At 39.1% G+C, this 23,394-nt stretch overlaps 1 protein-coding gene and 1 pseudogene across 35 annotated transcripts in view; both read right to left on the bottom strand.

The window, feature by feature from the left end:
• Positions 1-3,118: 3,118 nt before the first annotated feature.
• On the bottom strand, positions 3,119-3,406 carry LOC144302206 (ribosomal biogenesis factor pseudogene; annotated as a pseudogene).
• Positions 3,407-10,860: 7,454 nt separating this feature from the next.
• LOC144302453 (uncharacterized) overlaps positions 10,861-23,394 on the bottom strand; it is a 696,165-nt gene continuing 683,631 nt past the window's right edge. For all 35 annotated transcript variants that reach the window (XR_013369309.1, XR_013369306.1, XR_013369299.1 and 32 more), the window contains one exon: positions 10,861-22,154. The gene's annotated coding sequence lies outside the window, so the exon portion shown is untranslated. The remainder of the gene's footprint in view (positions 22,155-23,394) is intronic.

Genomic DNA, 23,394 nt, shown 5'->3' with positions numbered 1-23,394 from the left:
ATAGAAACGTGTGGGAGCTTTGCTGTCAAGTCCTGTAGTGTTTTAATAAAGGAACGTGTCATTTTTCTTCAGCTAAATTTCAGCTAGAAATAATATTAGGTGAGTTCTCATTGCCCTTCATTCCATAGCCTTTCTGCAATTTGGACACCTTAATGATTTCATGCAAAATTCACTGTCTAAAGAGTCTTGGTGGCTTCTGTCTGATCTTGGTTTTTGCTTTTGATGCGGATTACTTATGTGCATCCATCATGGTAAAAACAGCAGAGTTTGGGCAAACACTGCTCTCTCAGACCCCCGCTCCCTTTCAGGCCTGGAGATCCTTCATCTAACCCAGTTCCATTCTTGTGCCTCTTCCCGCTGGCTTCCCCAGTGCCATTTTTATTAAAGCCCCAGCTCATCCCACATTCAGCCGCATGACTTCTTACAGGCTTCAGAATAAATCACCACATTGCTCCGATCTTGGCTTCTCTGCCCTCAGCTTTCAATTAAATTTAGAATTGACTTTAAAGGTACAACCTCAATGTACATGGTTGAAAATGACCTTGTTTCCCCTTTCCCACCACCTGCGACTTCCTGCGCAGGGCTCTTATACTCCAGCTCCTGGTTCAAAAAGTAGAAACAGGAATTTGCTACATGCTCCTGTGGCAAACTATAAGTCTCAAGCTGTTTAAAGTCTTTAAAGTCCCATCCAAAAGGTAAAGTACACTCTGCAGAGAGAAATCTGGGGGCCTGAATCTCTGGCTGCCTGTGTTCAGGAAGAGACACAGAAGGAGAGGGAGAAGAAGAAGAAGAGAAGGAAGAAAAAAAAAAAAAACCTTTGAGCTAAACACTTAATTTGTTTAATTTCTACAGTTTGCATTCAAGATGATTCGTCTATTTATAATACGCATCACTATTAAAGTAATTATGTGAAGTTAGTATAAATGATCTATGACAATATTACAAGGACACCAAGCAGACTTTAACATCAAAACTGACTTTCATCTTTTGTCTTGTCATTTGGCTTTCCACTCTTAGCAAGGAATAGAGCCTATAAGCAGCAGGTTTGGGCTATTTAGAATCGGGCATGCTCCTGCCAATTTCTCCCTCCCCCCTCTGGAAGACTTTACCAATCAGAAGGACTGAGCCGAAAGCCTGTCTTACTCTGCTCAAAACCATTAATATTTTAAGGCACTTACTTGTATCTAAGAGCAATGAGGTCCCTCCCAATCTGCGAAAGAAGAAGGAAAGAATGATTTGATTGCCTTAAAAAAGGATAAAAAAAGATCTGGTCGGGGAAAGGATGTATAAATTGAAAGTGCTCTATAAGCATAATGGGGCAATTTATTAATTCAACCATTAATTAATTATTGAGTGTCTACTATGCATCAGGTTCCAAGGAAGCCGTACAGTGCTTCTGAGCTTGAGCCTTAGTTTTCATGCCTCTAAAACGGGAACAGAGACTATTTTAGGATATGGTATAACTAAGTGAAAGAATAAATGTAAATCACTTAAAACCAGTTCTTGGCACATAATAAATACTGAGTGAATAGCTTTATATAAAAATATGAAAGGAGTATTCCCCAATGCTAAGGGATTTACAGCCTAATGAATTATTATTCTAAAACCTCTGCCTTTTGCCTCTGACCCTAAAAATTTGAAAAGCTTCGAAGACTTAGCTATGCAAATCTCAGATCAAAATACTTTCCTACTGGTTGCCCTTTAGGAAGATTTACTAAGGATATGTGAGTGCTTTACCAAATAAGGAAGCAAAGGAAAAGGAGTTAATACATGTTAACTCACTGAATGTATCTCGGTGATTTTGCATCTTTTTTCCCCATTGTCTTATTAAATCCTAATTAGTAGAAAAACATGTCCTGTCCCATGTCATAGATGGAGATACTGAGGCTCAAGCAGAATCAATAATCTTCCCATGGTCACAGCGCTAGAAGTGGATAGGATGGGATTCAAACCATGGTACGTGGTTCCAGAGCCCAAACTCTTGTCCAGCATTACCAGCTGCCTCCTCCATTCAGGTCCATCCCATGAAGAGATCTCAAATCCTCATCTAAAAACACAAGAGTTACATGGGATCTTCTTCAAGTAGAGGGGACATTTTCAAGAAAAATGTTGCAATACTTAATTTCTTGCTCAATCTTCTGAATAGTAGTATAATAGTGGGATTCCTTCCTTTTCACTTAGACTCTTCTAGGTAGAACCTTCTTTTTTCGGTTCTAAAAGATTACTGTGGACAGGGACATTTTTGAGGACTTGGATTCCCCTTTCCTTTTGTTTAATAGCACTTATACTCTTCTGAAGAAGGAAACACAAACATTTAAAACAGTGAATCATAAGTTAGGAAAGAAGGTTCCACCACACAGATCTTGTTCTGGTGTATGTTTATGACTGTCCCCTGTATTAACTGATCTTTCTGCACCAGCTCTACATTTTATAGCCTTCCCAAAACTCCACCCTTCCTACATGAACCTTTCCTGCTCCTAGTTCAGCCTCCCTTCCTGGGCTGCAGGAACTATGGTGATAGCCTGTGAAAGTCTAACCCAGGAGTCCTAGTGCCAGCAGAGGCTAAAGACTTCTTTGCTGGGCAGCTGTAAATGGAAAGCTCCCTAAGATATTAATGGCTCTAAGGAATTGGGTTCTCATCTACACCTACCCCTGACTGTAAGTTAGGTAGACCATAATTGGTCAAAATCACTAATCAAATTTAAGTCATTCTACAGAAGGGCAAGTGGCCCTAGATAGATAGAAATTTTCATTCTCACCTGCCCTCCATTCTATTTTCCATCCCTCTGTCTTTTTTTTAGTTTCTAGAAATAATTGTTCTTTTTCTACTGCCTAAAATGAAAGCACCCCACAGTTCATCTCACTTGACAGTACCCTCAACAGCTCCTTATCCTTTCTGCATAGCCTATTTTTTTAAAGTAGGCTCCATGCCCAGCGTGGAGGCTTACATGAGACTTGAACCCACAACCTTGAGATCAAGACCTGAGCTGAGATCAAGAGTTGGACACTTAACCAACTAAGCCACTCAGGCACCCCTAGACTTGATTTAAAACAAACAAACTGTACAAAACATTTAATACTTGCTCTTTTGGGGGGTATTTGACGTATCCCCAGTATATTATAGCTGAGCCATTAATCTGATTGCTTCAACATTAACATGACACTGTTGAGGAATCAGCTGTTTCTGCAGAGGTTCAAGGGAAAGGCCTTTTGAGAAATGGGGAAGTTCCCTTTGTATATCTACAAAAGCTTTATTCACTCTGTTAACTTTTTCATCACTCACAATGTTTATCTTCTTAAGATTAGTGGTAACTGGTTTTGCTTTATTTTTAGTCGTAAAGTTTTTTTGGCTGGCTATATGAAACAGATTCCTGGACTTCTGCCCTTTTAGTTTGCTCTTGGCCATTGGCTTCGATAACCCTGGTGGAGAACTCAAGCTCCAGGTGACGTCATCTCCCTTTCCATATAGACTTTAGAGTTCAAAGATGAAAAAGAATGAAGGGTGAAAATAGCCTGTTTAGCTAAAAGAGAGACACTTAAAAAGAATAATAATAAATAAAATAAAAAATAAAAGAGAGACACAGCGATTTATCACTCCAATGGTTGTTTGTGTTTATGTGTGTTTTAATATCCCAAACCTCAGAAATCGAACCCATCATTCACTAGGGAAAGTTATTTTACTGGCCAAATATATTTACAATGAAATTGTAATTCCCTTTATGTGTAGATCATTTTCTATTTCAAAGTACTTTCACATGTACTTTGAACATGAGCTAGACTTATAGCACCCATTTTGCAGATCAGGAAAACTCAACTCAGATGGACAAAAGGGCACGCCAAGGTTATGGGGCTAATTAGTTACAACACCAGAGTTCAAATTTGGATTTCTCATTTATTACCGGCTTCTTTTGTGGGGGAAACAGGCTATTACTTTCTATACAAGATTAATATACTAGTCTTTGAGATTTCCTCATGGGGGAAAAAAAGTACCATTTTAACTGTGCTTTGGAGCTGCTGTCAGGAGCTGACTTTTAGGTAGAGCATACTAGTGGTACTCCCTATTTCCTACGACTTATGGCTTCACAGAATTGAAAGACATTTTGTGGCAAAAAGATCAGAAATCACCTTTTAATAGAATATAACCATGCAAAAGTTATTTAACCTCGTTGAGTTTGCTTCCTCACCTACAAAACGGTGACAATATTGCTGATCCCCCTGGGCTGGTATAAGGCTTAAATAAATGATATTCATAAAGCACCTTGCCAGTAATCATAGATGCTCAGTGTTAGAATTCTTTTCTTTCTCTTGAAAGAAACAAATGCTGTCAGAATAATAGAGTTCAGAGACTCAGGTTTAGGAAAGCTGAGTTACCAGGGTTCCCTCACACTTCTCAGGGACAGTCCACCTGCAGGCCACAGCTCCCTCCCAAACTGTAAGAACCAGGGATAGGTGGGTAAAGGCCAAAGCATGTGAAGCCTTGTAGGCCAGGATGGCATGGAGTTTGGAGTGGCCTGATCAGAAAGCAATTTAAGTTCTTTCTGCCCCTCCAACTCACACTTCCTTTCATTCTCAAAAGTGTCCTGATTTGAGTGATAATATATATGGTGCTCCTACCTGTCTTATACTTTTCCACAAGACCTTCCCTCCAACCAGACCCATCTACCAGCAGGTCTCTAAATGAGAGAGGCTCTTTAGTACCTTCCTTTAAGAAATTTCCCCTCAGCCTGGGATACCTTTCCGTTCTTCCCAATTCCAACTCTAGTATCAACTCCTCTAGAAAGGCTCTTCTAGAAATTTTCTTCAAGCCTAATTTAGATTAGGTAAACACTTCAGGCTACTTTGGAATTGCCTGAGGAGCTTTTGGAAATACAGGTTTCTGGGCCCTACCACCTAATGTCGGGATTTAGCAAGTCTAGGGTGGGCCCAGGAAATCTGTTTACCCCTCCTAACTATTCCCACAACATCTTCTGTCTACTGGTCCAGGTAACTCTCTGTTAAAACCTCGTTATCTGCTTCCTTCAGGTGACTATACACTCCCTGAGGGCAGGACCCATGATCCCCACCTTTATGGAGTCTCCAGTGACTAGAATCAGCACTCTGTATATGACACATGAACAAATGAATAATAATGGCAAACATTTACAGAACACTTACTGAGAACCAGACATAGTGTTTGGTTTTTTTGTGTGTGTATGTATTAACTCAGTCTATGTGTTTCTTTGTGTATTAAGTCAGTATTTCAGAAAAAGATTTTAACCCCCTAGTTAAGTTGAATGACAAAGGATATTAGGAACCTGAAGGTACTAAGAATTAACTCTGGAAAGTGCAAAGTGGGACATCTGAATGTGTTTCTTTACGTAAAGACTTATTTTAAGACAGAATATTTCTCGAAAGTCTTCCATAGTCCCACGCACATTGAATTGTGTTGATCTTTTCCTAGACAAGTACCCAGTGTGCCTTGCGGGAGGGAGAACTTTGTAAGTCTGACTGAAAACCTATTCTTTCATTCCTATTTCTGACCCTTTCTGACCTTTTTGTGCTTAGTCATCATACTTTTATTTTCTATCTCAGACCTCCTTAATAAAATGCCTGGGGAAGAGAACAAGAGTGGAACTTCTTCACTATACCCTTTAACTCTAAAATTTAGCACTCTCTGTGGACATCCTATAAAATTAAGGGGCTCTTATAAAGGTTTGTGACTCACAAAGAGCCTAATGCATTTAGATGTACAATTCTGGTAACGGTGTCAGATTATGGATTTCCAAATGGCAGCCGCAATCATGATTTAGAACAGATGGCCAAACCGCAGGCAACAGAATCAACAGAATTTTCTGCCATCCCAAGAGGCTAACAGAATCCAAGAGAAGTATCTGACATCACCTAAATTGGTAAACAGCTCAAAACAATCTTAATTAACAGTTTGCTGGAGCACTTAATGACAGAGAGCACGCCTCAGTAGAAATTGGTATTCTTAGACAGCTCTCATATATTATTAACCGCATAGGAAGATGGTCGAATGCCCTGGAAAAAACAGTCAAAATTAGAAATTAGGGAATCTTGATTTTGGTCCAAGCTGTGACACTAGGTGACCTTGCAGTAATCTGAACTTTCTGAACCTATTTCCTAGATTATAAAATGACATCTAAGCTACCTTCTTTCAGCTTTAAGCGTGTGCCCAAGGCAATTGGGAGGTGGGGGGGGGGGGGAAGAGAACCTAAATGTAAATGAACAAAAACAAGAATCATGCAAACATTTTAGATTATTATAACAGTAAAATTCATCCTTTCAATACACAAGAGGCTCAGTAGGTGAAAGGTAACTACTATTATTAATTTCGTTACCAGAGCTACTGTGGCATTTTTTACTATTTTACTAGAAGTATTAATGCCTGCACCATGGCAAACCATAGTGCCCACGGGTAAAAGGAGCCTTTCTTAAACCACCCAAATCATGGAATGTTGTCAATTAAAGAAATGTTGAACGATTTTTTAATGTGGTCATCTCCAGGTCTCAGTGTTGTCAGTCTTCTGGAATAGCCTTGGAAAAGAATAGGTTATCTTTTCAGCATTGCTTGTCATCTGTACAAGAGACCAATAAGGAAAAATTCTGCAATGTCTCTCAGCAAGGAAGCTAAAATACAGTGTCAAAAGTTTCAGCCAGAACTAGTCAGGTCTAGATGCCAACAGGCACTTTTACTCTGTATGTTTTAAACGCTCCCCACGTTTCTTTGCCAGAATTTTTTTTTTTTTAAGGACTATGTTCAACTTTTCAAGAAAAGTTATGGTATGTGTGCCTTTTGTGGAAGCAATGGAAGAGGAGAGGTCGAAGAGAAGGGCCAGGGTAGTAGAAGAAGGGGACAGAATTAAGCTCCCAGGAAGGAAGCCTACTGCTTCTCAAGTTACCATTTGTAAACCCTTTACCCGGTTCTGTTTGGCCTATTGTCCTGGGTAAATCATCCATTGAAAATCAAGCTCTTCAGCTCATTATATATTCTTCATTTGAGGTGACCAGAACTATTTCCTGAAACCTGGTTTGGGTGCTAATTACCTGCTCAAACACCTTGTGAATACCTCCGTGGATTTGTCATAGGAAAATTTCACTTTTTTTATTTTTCTTAAATTGAGCACACTTATTGCAAGTTCCCCTTTTAACTTCCCAGGCGTGACAATAAAGGCCGTCTAAGTAGACGAGCCTTCTGCTGCTCTGGTTACCGGGATGTGACGCTCACTCCTCCTCAGCTACCCCAAGGCATAGCTTGCAGCTCTGGCTCATTTGTAGAGAAATATTTACCAAAGTCAGCCACATATTTCTATACAGAGAAGTAAGCTGCCTTTTCTTCCGGGGCCTCTCTCCCTCTGCAGTGAGGCAAGAGTCCCCCCCACCTTTTTTTTTTTTTACAAATACCCGAAGCAACTTGTACAAAAGAGAATTGCACTCACAGTTTTTTCCCTGCAGATTTTAAAATAACTGTCTCTGTCAGCCTTCCTCCTTTCGTAACTCTCCAATGGAAACAAAACAAAACAAAACCAAAAACCCAAACTTGCAGCATATGCCTGGCCATAGTGACAGGAGGGTATTTCTATCAATTTTGAAACTGGAAAAAAAAAATTTTTTTTGAACTGGGGAAAAATGTTTATTCACTTATGTATCTGTAATTGACTCCATACAAAATTCGTGTTGCCTTGTCTTTCCTCCCCACATCTACATAAACCTAAGTCCCAGAGCCTAAATGCAGGTGTCATCTTTAAGAAAAATAATCAAATAAAGCCAGAAAAACACGGAACAAAACCGCTCCAATAGAACCAACAGAAGTCAATATTTTAAATACACAGTATTTTCAATCTGTGATCCCTGGAAAAGAACGAGAAGGCTAGAAATGCATCGATTTCAATCTATGTCTGTTGCGTCCTGACTGGGCAAGATTTTTCCCCCCCTTTCCTTAAGAAAACCGAAGGTGAAGACTGTCTCTATGTGGCACTGTGGTATAAGTGACCGCTGTTGTGGAGGAGAAAAGCCCATGAAGCTTAAAAATTTTGCAAAGAGAAAACAATCCTCCTGCAGACCACAATAAATAAAATAACAGCAGTGGGGTGATTTGCAACCATGTAACGGGGCTTTTGTCTGGGTCTATTTCTCTGTGCCTTGAGGGTTTCTGTGTTCCTTCTCGGCAGGATCTCAGTGTTTCGCCCCTCCATTACAAAGGCCCAGGGCTTGAGCCCCTCCTCCAGCTGTTCACCCCCAATCTTGCCCATGCTGAGGCTTACTTACAGCAGACTGAAGAGTTTCAGTGGGGTGCAGGGCACTGCAATTTAGGATTTCTGCAGTACAGGGTGAATTTTCAAGAGTGCATCAGAGAGGGGAGCCAGACTTAAAAATAGCCTTTACTCATCCTATTAACCATTTCGCTGCTGAACGGGTTTCTAAGGCAGGGCCAGCAGGCTCCCCAGCCCGCCCCCCACCCCGCAAACACACGAATTGCTACGGCTGCTTCTGACAGTTTGTATGAAGGCAAAACCTCACTGTGTCTTGGAAAACAGGTGAATGCATCTTGTGACCCATCACAGAAAGGACTGCGAAAATTTTCTGTATTCTCCCATATGCCGAGTTTGAGGGTAGGAAAGAAGGGAAGGGTCTGAAGTCAAGGGAGAGGGGAGTGAAAGTAGGAAAAGAGAAATCCTGGTGAACAGAGGAGTGAGGGAGCCCCCTTGTTCTGGTTTGTATCGATCTTCTTTAAGCATGGGGAGAGCTGATGAGTCTGTGATTATTTTAATGACCATGAAACCTATGCATTCAAAGAAATAAATGAAGCTATGTAATCACCTTCTAAGTAATATCAAAGAACCAGAAAAGGGTTAGGGGGAGGGGCGTCATTGTAGAACAGTATTTACATCATACAAGGCACCACAGGGGAAGGTAAACGACGGGTGAAGTTTCTGTAGAGGGAGAGGAGCCTAAAATTCAATACTTTATGGCCCTGGCCCATCCAAGGCAAGGAAAGATAAGGCGTGGAAGCAATAATTGTGTCTATTTTGGTATTTTTTTGGCAAGGGAAATGCTGATGTTCGAGCTTTGTGAGTAGTTTATAAAGCAAGAAAAACTTTGGAAGTGCAACAATACGGAAGATACAGACGATGGACAAATAGAATCAGAGGTTGTTGACCAAGTGAGGGTTATTGCGACAATATGCTTTAAATTGAGAATAACAATGAAGACACACTAGGTTCAGTCCAAAGACAAACAACTGGAAATAAAATGACATTGGAACATAACATTACAGAATTAGGTGGCTGCCTATGTCTAAGGGCAGGTACTGAGAAAAGCAGGAGACACGGACGCTGTCTTGGAAACCAGCAAGAGAGAGGCCACATACTGACAACGATGCCCAGCAACCTGATGTTGTCGAATAGGAGTAGGAGTCGTAGGTATCTGATTCCACCGTTATTTGTGATTTTAACGAAGTTCTACATTTAACAAGTCAGTGCAGACAAAAGGAAGAGTCCCAGCTCTGGTAGCTGACAGACCTGGTTTCCAATCCTACTTCTTCCACTTGTTAGTTCTCTAAGTCTGGAAAGATTATGTCATGGCTGTAGGCCTCAGTCTTGTTATCCGCAAAATGGGGTTATCATCACCTGCCTCCCCTGGCCGCTGTGAGGATTAATTAAGATAATAAATGGAAAGCACCTGGTTGTACTTGAGCGGGTGCCCAGTCATTACAGCTGTTATAATTCATCCCATTACTCTAAATAGGTAACAGAAATTCTCAAGAAAATTATAAACCCCAGGAAAAGATAACTTAATTAAGAAAAAATACCCTATGCCCTTCAACCCGGGAGTTTTCTGGTCATGAATTCATCATTAATCAAATGCCTACAAACGGGGTTGCCGGATAAAACAGGACTCACAGTTAAATCTGATTATCAGAGGAACAACAAGTATTTTTTAGTATAAGTATGTCCCATGCAATATCATACTGAAAAATTGGCTGTCGTTTCTCTAAAATTTAAACAGAAATTTTAAAAATGAAATAACTGATGGGTCCTCAGTTTGGTTTGGCTTTTTTGTTGTTGTTGTTGTTGTTGTTGCCAAATTTGGCAACCTATCTGCAAACAGCAAAAAACCCTGAGTATGTTTAATTCCTGCTTCCTTCAGCCCCGGTTCCTCCGGAGGTAAGAGGAAAGGAATCCTGATTTCAGCGAGTGTTGTAAAAAACTTAATAAATGAAATGAATGTTAGTAAAAGGTTTCAAATACCCAGAACATCACTTGGCACTATCTGAGGGAAAGCAACCGCCAGTCTGGCATCTCCGGGTTAGGCCTCTGACTTGGGTTTCCCATCATCTGGCACCCAGGCCACCCCCCTGTTACCAGGCCCCCCCCCCCAGTTCTGACCCAGCCCTTTGCAGGCCTGGAACAGTTTTGTTTTGTTTTGCCTTTCCTCCTTCCCCAGTGCAGGGTTCCATGGAAACTGCAGCACGCTCACGACCTGGGGCGCTGACGCTATAGACACCCAAAGGGACCTTCCTTGCCAGAAGGGGTGGCTCTTGGAGGCGAGGGGAGACGCATGTCTGGGACGCGTTTAGGTCCATGGAGTAGATGTAAAGTGGCACTGAGGACGCGGATGTGACATTTTGCACGTGGTTAATGAACACTTGGTACTCCTTTGTTATTGTGGGTCCTCTATGGTGACACGGGGCAAAGGCCTATCGCAGCGTAATAAAATTCAGAAACTGACATCAGCAGTAAAGTGCATTCTCGAAGTGTGAGCTTTGAACTCTGAATTCGGTGAGCTACTACCTCTGAACGGAGACGGTTAACAAGGATTTCTGATTTAGCATCGTCAACAAAAGACACCATACTAAAGTTTGCTTTCACGCATCTTTACTTGGCTTGGTGGTAACATGATTGATAAGACACATGCTTATATATAAATTCAGGTAGGTCATTCGCTGATACAAAAAAGGAAAAAAAGGTTTCAAAAATAACTTAAAATGGGAATTTTATTTCAGCGTTTAAAAATATTAAAAAGTCGAAAAGTTGCGGTTCTTGCCTCTCTGAAGTTCCCTCATTCCTGACACAGAGGTGTTCTCTCACCTTTTAGACATCGAGATATATATTTAAATGCCACAGATCTCTTTAGTAATTTCTGAGTAAATTTCAAGGACTGGTTGATTTTGACAACTTTTTGTAGATATATATTCTCATCCTATCAAAGTCCCTATTCCATCTAAACTTAGAATTTAAAACAATGTAACCAGAAAAAAATTGTGAAAGCAAACAAAAAGCCAAAAGAACATGAGAACAACACATTTTCCTTTGAAGGGCAGAGAAAAATCACGGGTAATTCAGGGCAGTTGATTTCTAGAGAACTCCAGCTATCAGAATGACTTTGTTGGGAGCAGCCGCCCTGATGGTCCTGGCCATTACATGTCAATCTGTCAAACCAACAAACAAAAACACCACAGGCTTTAGCACAAATGGCATATGACAAATGCAGATGTGCCTCTGAAAAGAATCCTTTACTTTTTAAACACCTGCAAGAATTCCAAAACAACTGGCAGGCCTTCCACTGGGCTATAGCCACTCTTCTGACCCTGAGTCCCGAGTGGGAAAGAAAAAATGTGTAGAATGTACAGTATTCCGTTCCCATTTGGAAGAACGGTGGGGGGCTGATGAGGAACAAGTACAGTGTTGATATCACAATGCCATGCACCTGCTTGGGGTGTAAAAAGCAAGAGTTTATTACCAAAACTGCAGCATTTTTTCATCTTCTCATTAAGCAGTGGTGAGCAAATTCAAATGTGTTTCCCTTTTATTAGGTTAACCCATCCTGAATGGAAGGGGTCTATTGAGGTGTTTTCTTTTTTTCCCCCAACAGGTATATTGTCTTCCTTTCACAATTAAATTGCTCCCTACATTTTGGTTCAGGCTGATAAGTAATTTCTTAGAGTGTGGCAAAGTTAGTGTCTCTCAGATACTTAATTAGCCAAAAAATAAAATTCAGTTTACACGTTTACAGACCATTTTTAAATTTTAACAAAATGAGCATCCCCCAAATACCCTCCTACTTCAATGAACATTTTCACGTCAAAAAAAGTATTACCAGGGATGCCTGGGTGGCTCAGCGGTTGAGCATCTGCCTTCAGCTCAGGGTGTGATCCCGGAATCCCAGGATCGAGTCCCACATCAGGCTCTCTGCATGGAGCCTGCTTTTCCCTCTGCCTGTGTCTCTGCCTCTCTCTGTGTTTCTCATGAATAAATAAATAAAATCTTAAAAAAAAAAAAAAGTATTACCAAAGAAACATAATTCATTCTGAGGGACAGTTCCCACCAGGTGCATTTTGGCTGGTGATCTTTTGAAGTACCATCTTTATGAAGCCAGTATGATAAAACAACTGCTAACATAAATGTTTGTGAGGTTATCAGTTGGTTGAAGACAATGTCCCTTTAACCCGGCAATTTTGTTTGCCAGAGTCACTTTGATATTATTTTCATGTCTCCCTTGCTAACAATCTGTTATAATATATATACATGGTTACCAAATAGAATCCCCTGGGTTAGTAATCACACTATAAATATAGATAGGGCACTACCGTGTTATCAGAAAGAATGTCAGCGAGAGCAGGCTGCCCAGTAGCAAATTACAAAGTTTTGGCTCCCAAGAATGAGATGCGTTGTTTGCTCTTGCACACTGCAGCTGCCGCCCCCCCCCCCCTTTTTTTGGTGGTTTATTACACACAAGCTACTAATGAATGGGAGCCGCTGTTTTACAGTACACCACACTTACAGGACTTATCTCTAGGCCTACCACAGATTTGACTGATCAACAGCAGGGCACCGCCATCATAATTCTTCCTAGAAACAGGAGTATAAAAAGGGGTTTGTTGGAGGTTGGCTGGGGCTGCAGAGAATCCTGCCCGCAGGGCTTGCCGATGCCATCACTAGCTGTTATGGTCTTTGGCCTAATAAGGTACAGAAACAAAGATTGTTCACTTATTCAAGAAGACTAAAGCACCAGAATGATGGAAAGTAGAGGCAGTAGGGCACACATCCAAGTGGGATTAAGGCCACAAGTGCAACTTTATAGGCCTGTCTGGGTGGCAGGAGACAGATCTGCAGCTGAAAATCCCGTTCAAACATAATTTATTATATGTCATTCATAGTTAGAGGTGGTTGTCATTAGGAGTTTAACTGCTGCACTGTGTCCAACTGATTTTGATAAGTATTTTCATAAGCTTCTCGTATGTTATCATAACTCAGAAACAGAGGCAGAGAAGGTAAACAGACTGATAAACTGACAGCGCTATCTGAGAAATACATCTGGAGAAAGCCACGGTGCCTCCCATTTTTCCCCATTCTCTGCTCTAATGTTACAGTATGTCCTCATGTTTCTAAATGTTAGCATTTCTCTCCTTGCAGTAAAATATTACAATTTACATCTCTTAGGCTTCTTCAAACTTTCAGATCAACCTCGACAAAATGAATCTACCTATTTCCTAACAAAACAAACACGTTAACCCTGTTTTATAAAGAGGAAATGTCAAGTTGGGAGAGTCCTTTGCCCCAGGCCTAATGTCATTGAATGACCTAGCAGAGAATAAAAGTCAGAAGTTAAATCTTCTAGTCTTTTCATCATACTTTCCCAGTGCAGAGAGCACAGCAAGACCAGCAACACATATATACACTATACATGAGATTAGAAAAATCTGTCCTCTATTTTCTTATATGCCAAATCTTACTGGAATTAGAAACATGGGTTTGGTTTTTTCTTTTTAAAGATTTTATTTATTTTTTCATGAGAGAGTGAGGCAGAGACACAGGCATAGGGAGAAGCAGGCTCCACGCAGGAAGCCTGATGTGGGGCTCGATCCCGGGACCCTGGGATCAAGACCTGGGCCGAAGCAGGCACTAAACCACTGAGCCACCCAGGCATCCCAGAAACATGGATTTGTTTGTTTGTTTAAGATCTTATTTTTAAGTAATCTCTACACCCAACATTGGGCTTGAATTTACAATCTTGAGATCAAGAGTCGCAGGCTCCACCTACTGAGCCAGCCAGGTGTTCCAGAAACATGGGTTATTAAGAGTATTCCCACAATGAGCCCTGAACATTTTCAAGTCACTGTACCATAGTATCTTGTTTGAATGAGAGAGGACTATACTTGGCTGAGGCTCCATTATATTATAAATGGACTGCATGTTCTAAGATCACAATAACTTAAAATCAATTTAATTAGGGGCACCTGAGTGGCTTAGTCAGTTCAGCATCAGACTCCTGACTTCAGCTCGGGTCATGATCTCAGGGTTGTGGGATCTTCTCGTTCTCCCTTACCCTTTGCCCTTGTTCCCCACCCCCATCGCGTGTCCCCCCTAAAAAAAAAGAAAGAAAGAAAGAAAGAAAAAGAAAGAAAGAAAGAAAGAAAGAAAGAAAGAAAGAAAGAAAGAAAGAAAGAAAGAAAAAAAGTGAATTTAATTGGCTTTCATATATATTTGTGTTAATGTTAATGAAGTTGGATTATCTTAGTATCATTTACAGAGTGTGATAGGTTATGGAGTTTGGGTATAGGGCGGCATGGGTATCAGTCTGAATAGAATCAGCGTGAATGGAGGTGTACCATCTGGGAAGACTAGAAGTCAAATATGGCAGTTTTTCAAATAATATTCTCCCAAATAGTCAGATAGCAAGTCATCCTCTCTACTCTACTCCCACCATAAACTTTTATTTATCCTGATTTCAAACCATTTAAACATTTAAGATTGGTGTCATAATTTTAATATTCTCTTTAGTACCAAGAAACAAACTAAATGGCCATCAACAGGAGAATGGTTAAAGATATTCTGACTCAGGAATCCCAGGTGGTCTAGTGGTTTAGCACCTGCCTTTGGCCCAGGGCATGATCCTGGAGTCGGGGGATCCAGTCCCACATCAGGCTCCCTGAGGGGAATCTGCTTCTCCCTCTGCCTGTGTCTCTGCCTCTCTCTCTCTCTATGTTTCTCATGAATAAATAAATAAAATCTTTTAAAAAAATATTCTGACCCAACCCTACTGTGGGATATTATGCAGCAGTTATGGAGTGAAACAGATAGCCACATTATAAGTCTATTCTCCTTGACATATTATGAAGTGAGAAAATGCACATAATAAAATTTCATTTCTTAAAAAACTTAGTTTATGTGTATTGATAATAGAAGAGGGATCCCTGGGTGGCGCAGCGGTTTGGCGCCTGCCTTTGGCCTAGGGCGCGATCCTGGAGACCCGGGATCGAATCCTATGTCGGGCTTCCGGTGCATGGAGCCTGCTTCTCTCTCTGCCTGTGTCTCTGCCTCTCTCTCTCTCTCTCTGTGTGACTATCATGAATAAATAAATAAAATCTTTAAAAAAAATAGAAGAGTAGCTAACCCTTATAAAAATCTTACTATGTACCAAGCACTGCTGGAAACAACCCACATAGAACTTCACTTAATCCTTACAGTAACCCAGTGAGGTAGGACTGCTGTCATCCCCACTTTTACAGATGAGAAAACTGAGATCAGATATGTAGTAAATTGTAGAGCTGGGACTCAAACCTTGACTGTCTAGATCCAGAGTCTATGTTCTTAACCGCTATCATCAATCACTCAGTTGATCAATCCCTATCATGTAGCTAGCTACCATCTGTCTGCCTATCTCTCCATACATACATTCACATATACATCTTTCTATCTGAGATCTAGAAGGATACATGCTTCCAGAGAAGTGACAATGGACACTTTTACTTACTCTACACACCACTTTCACTTCTGCTTCTATAAATTTTTATATTGTTTGCAGTTCCATAGTCAAGTTCAGAATGATGGTGCTGGGGATATCTGATATACAGCTATGGTAAATATAAAGGAAAAGTTTTGCAAACAAGTGGTCCTTAAGTGGGTCCTGAAATGTCAATAATTTGCTTTAGGCTTTAGGCGGAGCCTTAAATATGAATATTGTTTGTATCTTTGAGGGCAGGAGATATAACACCTTCTTTTAATTTTAACACCTTTTTCTTTCAACAGCACCTACGTAGAGCCTTGTTCTTTATGAGCACTCAAAAGCTTTATGTACCGACTGAATGGAGACTGTAAGTGAAAGACTTCTGTTAGGATGGGGCTAGAGTTTGAGGCTACATAGAAGAGCAAAGTCAAATTGAAATTAAATATACGGTTCTGGACAATTAACCACTGCTTTATCCAGCTTGATTAATCAGCCACAGATAAGAACAAGTGTTTCTTTTGCCCTTGAAAACCCTTGCATCCATCCATATTATTTGCCTCGTATTTCATTCTAATTTGATATTCTACACTTTTCAACCCATTTCCCCTGTAAAATATTCCTTGGGCCTGATTTCAAAGCTTTCCGTCCAGGTTTAGTCTCCACTTCACTTGAGGTTTCTTATCAGGAAGATTAACCCTTAACAACGTTCTACTCCTAGACTCTTGCATGTTGCATCACCAAAAACATTTGTATTAGTTTGCTATTTTGATTCCTATAGGATTCTGATGTTTCTAGAATGTGTGCAGTGTGCCTTTATTCTCTGCTTCTTTGCCTTTTAGTATTTTTTTATTGAAGATTCTAAGGTTGTTCATACAATTGCTGATACCTCCTGATTGCAAGATATCTCTGCAGGCTTTTAAACATATTTAAATATATTTCTAAACTTTCATTCACTTGCATAAGCATGAATGTACGGCTTCTGAATGCAGAATTTTAAAAATGATTTTTTTTTCTTCTCTTAAACTGAAGAGTCATTCATTTAAAAATACATTTTAAGAAGCAGTGTTTATTTGTAACTCTATAATGGAACTCTGGGAGTGAGTGGCATGTAAGAAGTGACCCACAAAATATCTTTGAAAAATGATAATTGATTTTCCACCAGAGTCTTCATTTTAATATTTGATGTTATTTTGCAAATATAAGAAATAGATATCCAGATGAAGATACACCCAGATCCAAGAATAATTTAGTGTGAGAAGCACTAGAATTCTCATACTTATTCTTCTTCACTGAATTTTAACTCTCTTTAAAAGAAGTGGTGTTATAACTGGTACACATTGTCATGGCACTTATGAGGACATTATTTCCTAGGTGAATAAAGCTATACATCAGCCTATTAAAATGGATAATATTCAGCTTCATTGTATTTTATTTAATTTTTATTTTTTTAAATTTTATTTTAAATTTTATTTTTATTTTCCTTAGCAGGGAGCCTGATGTGGGGCTCAATCTCAGGACCCTGGGATCATGTCCTGAGCTGAAGGCAGATGTTTAACTGACTGAGCCACCCAGGTGCCCTCAGCCTCATTTTATGTTATTCTAGAACCTTTATTTAAATTCATTAAATAATTTTCTATGGCACCCTGTTACGATCTCACTTCTCTACCTTTCCCCTGTACCTGGAACAAGGCCCCATATCCTTCTACCACAGTCCTACCCATTCTTCAATCCTCATTTTCTTCAAAAAATTTCTCCAGGTCTCTGTGACTATCATAAATAAATAAAAATTAAAAAAAAAAAAAAGGTGGGGGGATCCCTGGGTGGCGCAGCGGTTTGGCGCCTGCCTTTGGCCCAGGGCACGATCCTGGAGACCCGGGATCAAATCCCACATCGGGCTCCCGGTGCATGGAACCTGCTTCTTCCTCTGCCTATGTCTCTGCCTCTCTCTCTCTCTCTCTCTGGGACTATCATAAATAAAAATAAAAAAAAAATTTCTCCAGGGTATTCCATATTTTCTTAGCTGTTTGTTCATAGTTTTACCGTAGCTTATTCTGAAGAGAAATTTGTGCACATGCCACATTCTCTTTCCTAGATAGCTGAGCCCAAGTCTTGAGCTTTCTTTGTACTTTCTGGTTCCAATCCCTACTTCTTTTTTTATTTTCCTAAGAGTTTACTTTTGGGACATCTGGGTGGCTCATCCAGTTGGGTAGCCAACTCTGAATTTTGGCTCTGGTCATGATCTCAGTGTTCTGGAAATCCGTGCTCAGCAGGGAGTCTGCTTGAGGATTCTCTTTCTGTCTCTTCCCCTGCTGGTGTGCTCTCTCTCTATCTCTTTCTAATCAATAGGTAAATCTTAAAAAAAAAAAAAAAAAGTTTCTTTTTAAGTACTCCCTACACCCAACATGGAGCTCAAACTTACAACTCAAAGATCAAGAGTCAAATGCTCCACCCACTGAGTCAGTCAGGCAGCCTACCAATCCCTACTTCTTCCCAAGACCAAGTAGAATATTCTATGATGGCAAGGATTTAGTCTTTTCATCTTTGAATACCTTGGAGGGATACCTCATACCTATCATAGAGGTAGGCAGTTATGCTTATTCAATGGGTAGTAGGCACCTAACAATACTCAATGCAAGGAGGAAAAGTCTTGGTTCTCTAGTAAATGAAGGCTCATATTTGTGAATTGTAGCACTCAAATAAATAAGATCTATTTATAATACTGAGAGATAGAGACAAATCTGATATTATAGAAACTAATACTCAAACAGTTGACTGAATTATTCACTATACATTTGATTTTTTTACTACACGGATATTTACTTTTGCTTTCCTAAGAATATAGAACTTTTTTATGCCTGGTTGCCTTACTTAAAAAGGTCACTAGAAAAAAAAATTTTGTACCATTTAAAGTAACATCTTTTTTTGCCAAAATTATATTACTCTGTTCAGACCAATAGCTCCAGGGGAGGGGTAGAGATGGAGAAAGAAAGAAGGAAAGAAAGAGGAAGGGAGGAAGGAAGGAAGGAAACACACCTTTGCTACCAGTCTCTTGGGCAGAGATAACTTAAAAGAAAAATGAGGAATCTCTAATCTTTATTTATGCTTTCCAATGTTTTCCATGGTGCTTCTATGTACTTACATGTAAATATGACAAAATTTCTTTTCAGATTTCTAAAATAAGTCTTCTCCTCTTTCATCTTCTTCTGCCACATAAGAAGTTTACCTGAAAATTACCTGATAGCTTAAATGACTTAGAAAGACTATAAAGACAGCACAAGAGGAAAATTGCCATAATCTATAAATTAAAAGTTGATCCCTCAGGATTGAATTTTGGTTGTCATGGAATTGTTGATTTTATACTTTAGGGTTCTCTGACTTCTTATAAGTTGAACTGAAGCAAATGTTTTCCTGTGCATATCAGTTTGGAATCAGATTGCATTAGCTAAGCCCCTTAAGGCCCAAGCTGCTCTACATTTTAAAACAAAACAGGCATTAAGGAGGGCACAAGATGAGATGGGCACTGGGAGTTATACTATATGTTGGCAAATTGAATTTAACTTAAAAATAAAAAAAAAAAAATGAAACAAAACTACCTAAAAACTGAAGAGTAACATAACAAAGGGGGAAGAAGGAAAAGAGGGAAGGAGGGAGGAGAGAGAAAAGAAAATAAGAGGGAGAGGAGGAAGGGAGGAAGGAAGGAAGGAGAAGTAAAGGATGGTGAGAGGAGGGAAACCTGTTTTGGACAGTGGTAGATGTTAAAGACACACATGAACAAAATAAATGAAATTGGTAATACAATAAGAAACTTAAAAATTGCAAAAGGCATCTAAACAAATATACTAGTGCTAATTAGTGCTAAATAGTCCTTATTTAGTCATTTCTTAACTTGCAAATTAGTAGAGAAGACAGGGGAAGTTTGAACTGGGAAGCTTGAGCATCTACTTCCAAGTCAAAACGAATAATCCTTGGTCTAAAGTCACGTTTCAATTGACAAACCTTAGCACAAGAAAGGTTATCATATATGTCATAATTGATACAAATTCACAAATGCAACATCCAACTAGAACAGTTGCTTTTCCTTTTCTGGACACTTTTTTATTTTATCTAATCCCAAAAAGCTTGACTGGATTTGTCTGGCTGCCAGCTTAATTTAAGGACAAAAACCTTAATTTAAGTATATATAAAATGACTAATTTAAGTGCATACAATTTAAGAAATAAACAAATAATTTCCATGTTAACATCCACACTGCCTTCATTATGTAATTAAAACAATGTGATTAAAAACCTAAGAAGAATCACATGGCAGTATCCTTTTGTATTTCTTGATTTCTGTTTGTTTAGATCGATTACACCAATAGCAAGTTAACTAAACATTTTATTTATTATTCCTAGAGTACTTTGCAAACTTTTTAAAAAATATGAATCGTAAAAACCAAAGAGAAACAAAAGTAGTCCTATACAACTTTGTTCTTCCAACTTGCTAAAATGTTAAAAGATAGTGGTCTATAAAAACTAGAAGGACAGGGGTTGAGGAATAAAGGAGTTAGGAAGAGATTGATAAACGGGTAGAAACTTTCAGCTATCAGATTAATATGGCCTAGGGATCTAATGGTTAACATGGTGACTATAATCGATAACACTGCAATGAATAATTGAGTTTGGTCAAGAGAGTAAAACTTACATGTTCTCACCAAAAAAAAAAAAAAAAAAAAAAAGGGCAAACATGTGCAGTGATAGATGTTTTAATTAACCAGACAGGAGGAATACTTATACAATGTTTATGTTTATCAAATATACTTTAAATGTCTTACTACTTTGTCAAATTTATCTCAATGAAACTGAAAAAAAAGGGGGGGAACCTCACTTATAGCACCCTAGAACTTAATCAGTGCCATGCTCTCAAGTACTTTATAGGCAGATCATGCTTCTAAAGGCTTATTTGTCATTATATTCTATTTTGAAACAATTTATGGTTTTCAAGTACATTTTAAAAATTCCAGGCAGTTATTAATTTATATAGGGATGCCCATTTTGGCTTTTAGAAATTAAGACTTTCATCTCTGAAAGACTATTGAAACACACATATACACACGCTTGCGCATGCGCACACACACACAAAGCAAAATCATAATTCATGACATTTACTTTTCAGGGAATAGAATTTTTCCCAGTCTGGTCTTTTAACTTCTATATTTGTGAAATAGAAAAACTTTGCTCCTTAATACAAAAAAAAAAATCTTAATTTTTAGGGAGTAGGACACAAAAAGGACTTAAATGCCAATGGCTATAGGTTAATCACTTAAAACAGAAGCTATAAAATCTGAGTTGGTAGCCCAGTTCTTCCAGCTATCAGCTGGATCACAGCATGCAAGTAACTCAGCGTACTCCTTGGCAAAATGAGATTAATGCTATTTGTTTATATCATAACAGTCTTCTAAGGATCAAACACAATTACGAACTAAGAAGTGTTCTGTAAGCTGGAGAGCATTAAACAAACTTAACAAGTTTTTAAATAATTTTGTCTAATTGAGAAATTTTGATTTATGCCAGATATTATTTCTAACAGAGAGTTTGATGTCTCAGCACAGGTAACACTTTGGAACCATATCCTTAATCAACAGTAGAGTGTCTTTCTGCTCACCTCTCTGACAGATTAACAACCTGTAAGAAAAAGGTCTACAGTTAGAGTCATGCTGTCTTAGGTGGACAGTGTAATCACTGGGACAATTCTTAATACAAAGAAAGTGGAAACATGAGTCTGAAGAGGGGAAATATCAAAGGTACTCTTTAGCAAGAGTGAAACTTTGAAATCCATCTATTTAAGATTAATCACTATTCTTTTAGTTAAGCTGTTGTCATCTCTAACTTTCCCTGAGCAGAAAATAATCTACACTTCCAACTAAGTTATTCATGGTCCAATTTGTTCTCAGAATACTATAATAGGCTTTGTGAAGATAAGTTTTATAATAGGGATTTAACATAGTGAGAAGCCAAGACACGGAGGCCTTTGAACACAAAGAGTATATATGTGTATAAACTGCTCATCCCCTCCCCCTCTGCTTGGACTCTCCCTTGTCCCCTCTCGCAAAAGGACACTCGTCCCTACTCAAAGAAAATCTAATTTTTACAAAGGACTCAGATGAAATGCCAGCTCAACAACTTCCCAGGACAATTGGTTTAGCTACCGAGGTGTTGCTTGGGAGCCATTTTCAACAGTGCTGGGGAAAGGGGAAAACAGAGGGAAGCACCCCCGGAAGGAAGAGGGGCGCTGGGAAGGGTTGTAGGAGAGAGAAACATTCAAAATCTTCCCTCTTGGCAGCTCCGTCTTGCTTGATGATCACATTTACAGACTGTGTTCACAGGCTAGGACTCTCAAAGACAACTGTACCTTCCTGGAGAAAATAAAACTTTCAGGGTGGCATCCTGGAAAGAAAAGAAGAAAAAAAAAAAAAAAAGAAGGAAAAAAAAGAATCACTGATGATTTACATGCATTGTTTTCATTTTTCAAGCTTTTGGTATCTTAAACTGTTGAAAATACATAGTTAATTTAGAGACACTTAGTTTATTGCTTTTTTTCCCCTTTTGTGCTTCAAGGGCTAACCTTCCATGTTTACAATTTTCAATCTCATTTGTATCCAAATATGTATATTGGCTATTTGTTTCACGAAGTAGCAAGGTACTTGGCCTGCAGTGCAGGTGCATCTTCATTCCTGATGGTGGTTGTTTTTATAGGGTTCATAAGTTTCCCATTTTAAACATACCAAGATGCACACACATAATTCAGTATATAAAATCCTAGAAACTCTCTATTAATGTATCTTAATAACTAGCTTCTCTTTCTGTATGTTACATCTCTGTCGTGCCTATTTTGTTGCACCTCAGGCTATGTTATTTGCATATTTGTAACAAAGTATATAAAAGGATAAAGATGCGTGGTTTATTGAGCGTTTCTATTCAAAACTTTTCATAGGTTAAAAAATCCTACAAATCACATAAAAATTCTGTAACAAATATATATGTCAAACTTTTCTTTACAAAGAAAGATCTCGTAAGTTGTTTTTTAATGTGCTTTTAATGGTTTCTAGCACTCACACCTCCTTACTTGCTTTCCAAACTGTTTATACTGTCCCCAATAACACTCAGTGGAAAGCTGTCATTCCTGGCTAAATCCTTACTTAGGGTAGATGCTATGCCTCCGTGAGACAGGGTCAGGGGGTCAAAATAGATTTTGGAGGCCACCTGGAGAGTCCAGGCCATGAACTGACTCAAAAAATTTATATCAGAGCCGGAATAGTCCACCTCCCAGGGTCAGATCTGGCCTGACACTCCAACCGCAGGCTGGGGCATGCTAGACCGAGCTCAGAGAGAGGCCAGAGTTGTTGACCCTGCCAGCTGACCTCTTCAAACTTCAGGAGAATTTTTTTGGCAGTTACCACGGTGACTGGGTACTCTAAAAGCTTATCCTTCTTACTGAAAGGAGGAAAAAAAAATTAGGAAAAAATATGTTAAAACCTACCTTGCAGAGATGCCTATCACAGCTAAAGTTTAAAAAAAAAAAATTGAGGGAGTTCTAAATTGTGTATGCCTTTCATATTAATTTCTACTGCTGTCCTAAAGAAATTGGAATTTACAGGGTCTTTCAAGCCGCAAAATTCACATTTGG

This window comes from Canis aureus, chromosome 31 (assembly GCF_053574225.1).
Source record: "Canis aureus isolate CA01 chromosome 31, VMU_Caureus_v.1.0, whole genome shotgun sequence".
NCBI lineage: Eukaryota > Metazoa > Chordata > Mammalia > Carnivora > Canidae > Canis > Canis aureus.
Note: the sequence above shows the minus strand (reverse complement) of the source record. Positions and strands in the feature narration are given on the sequence as shown.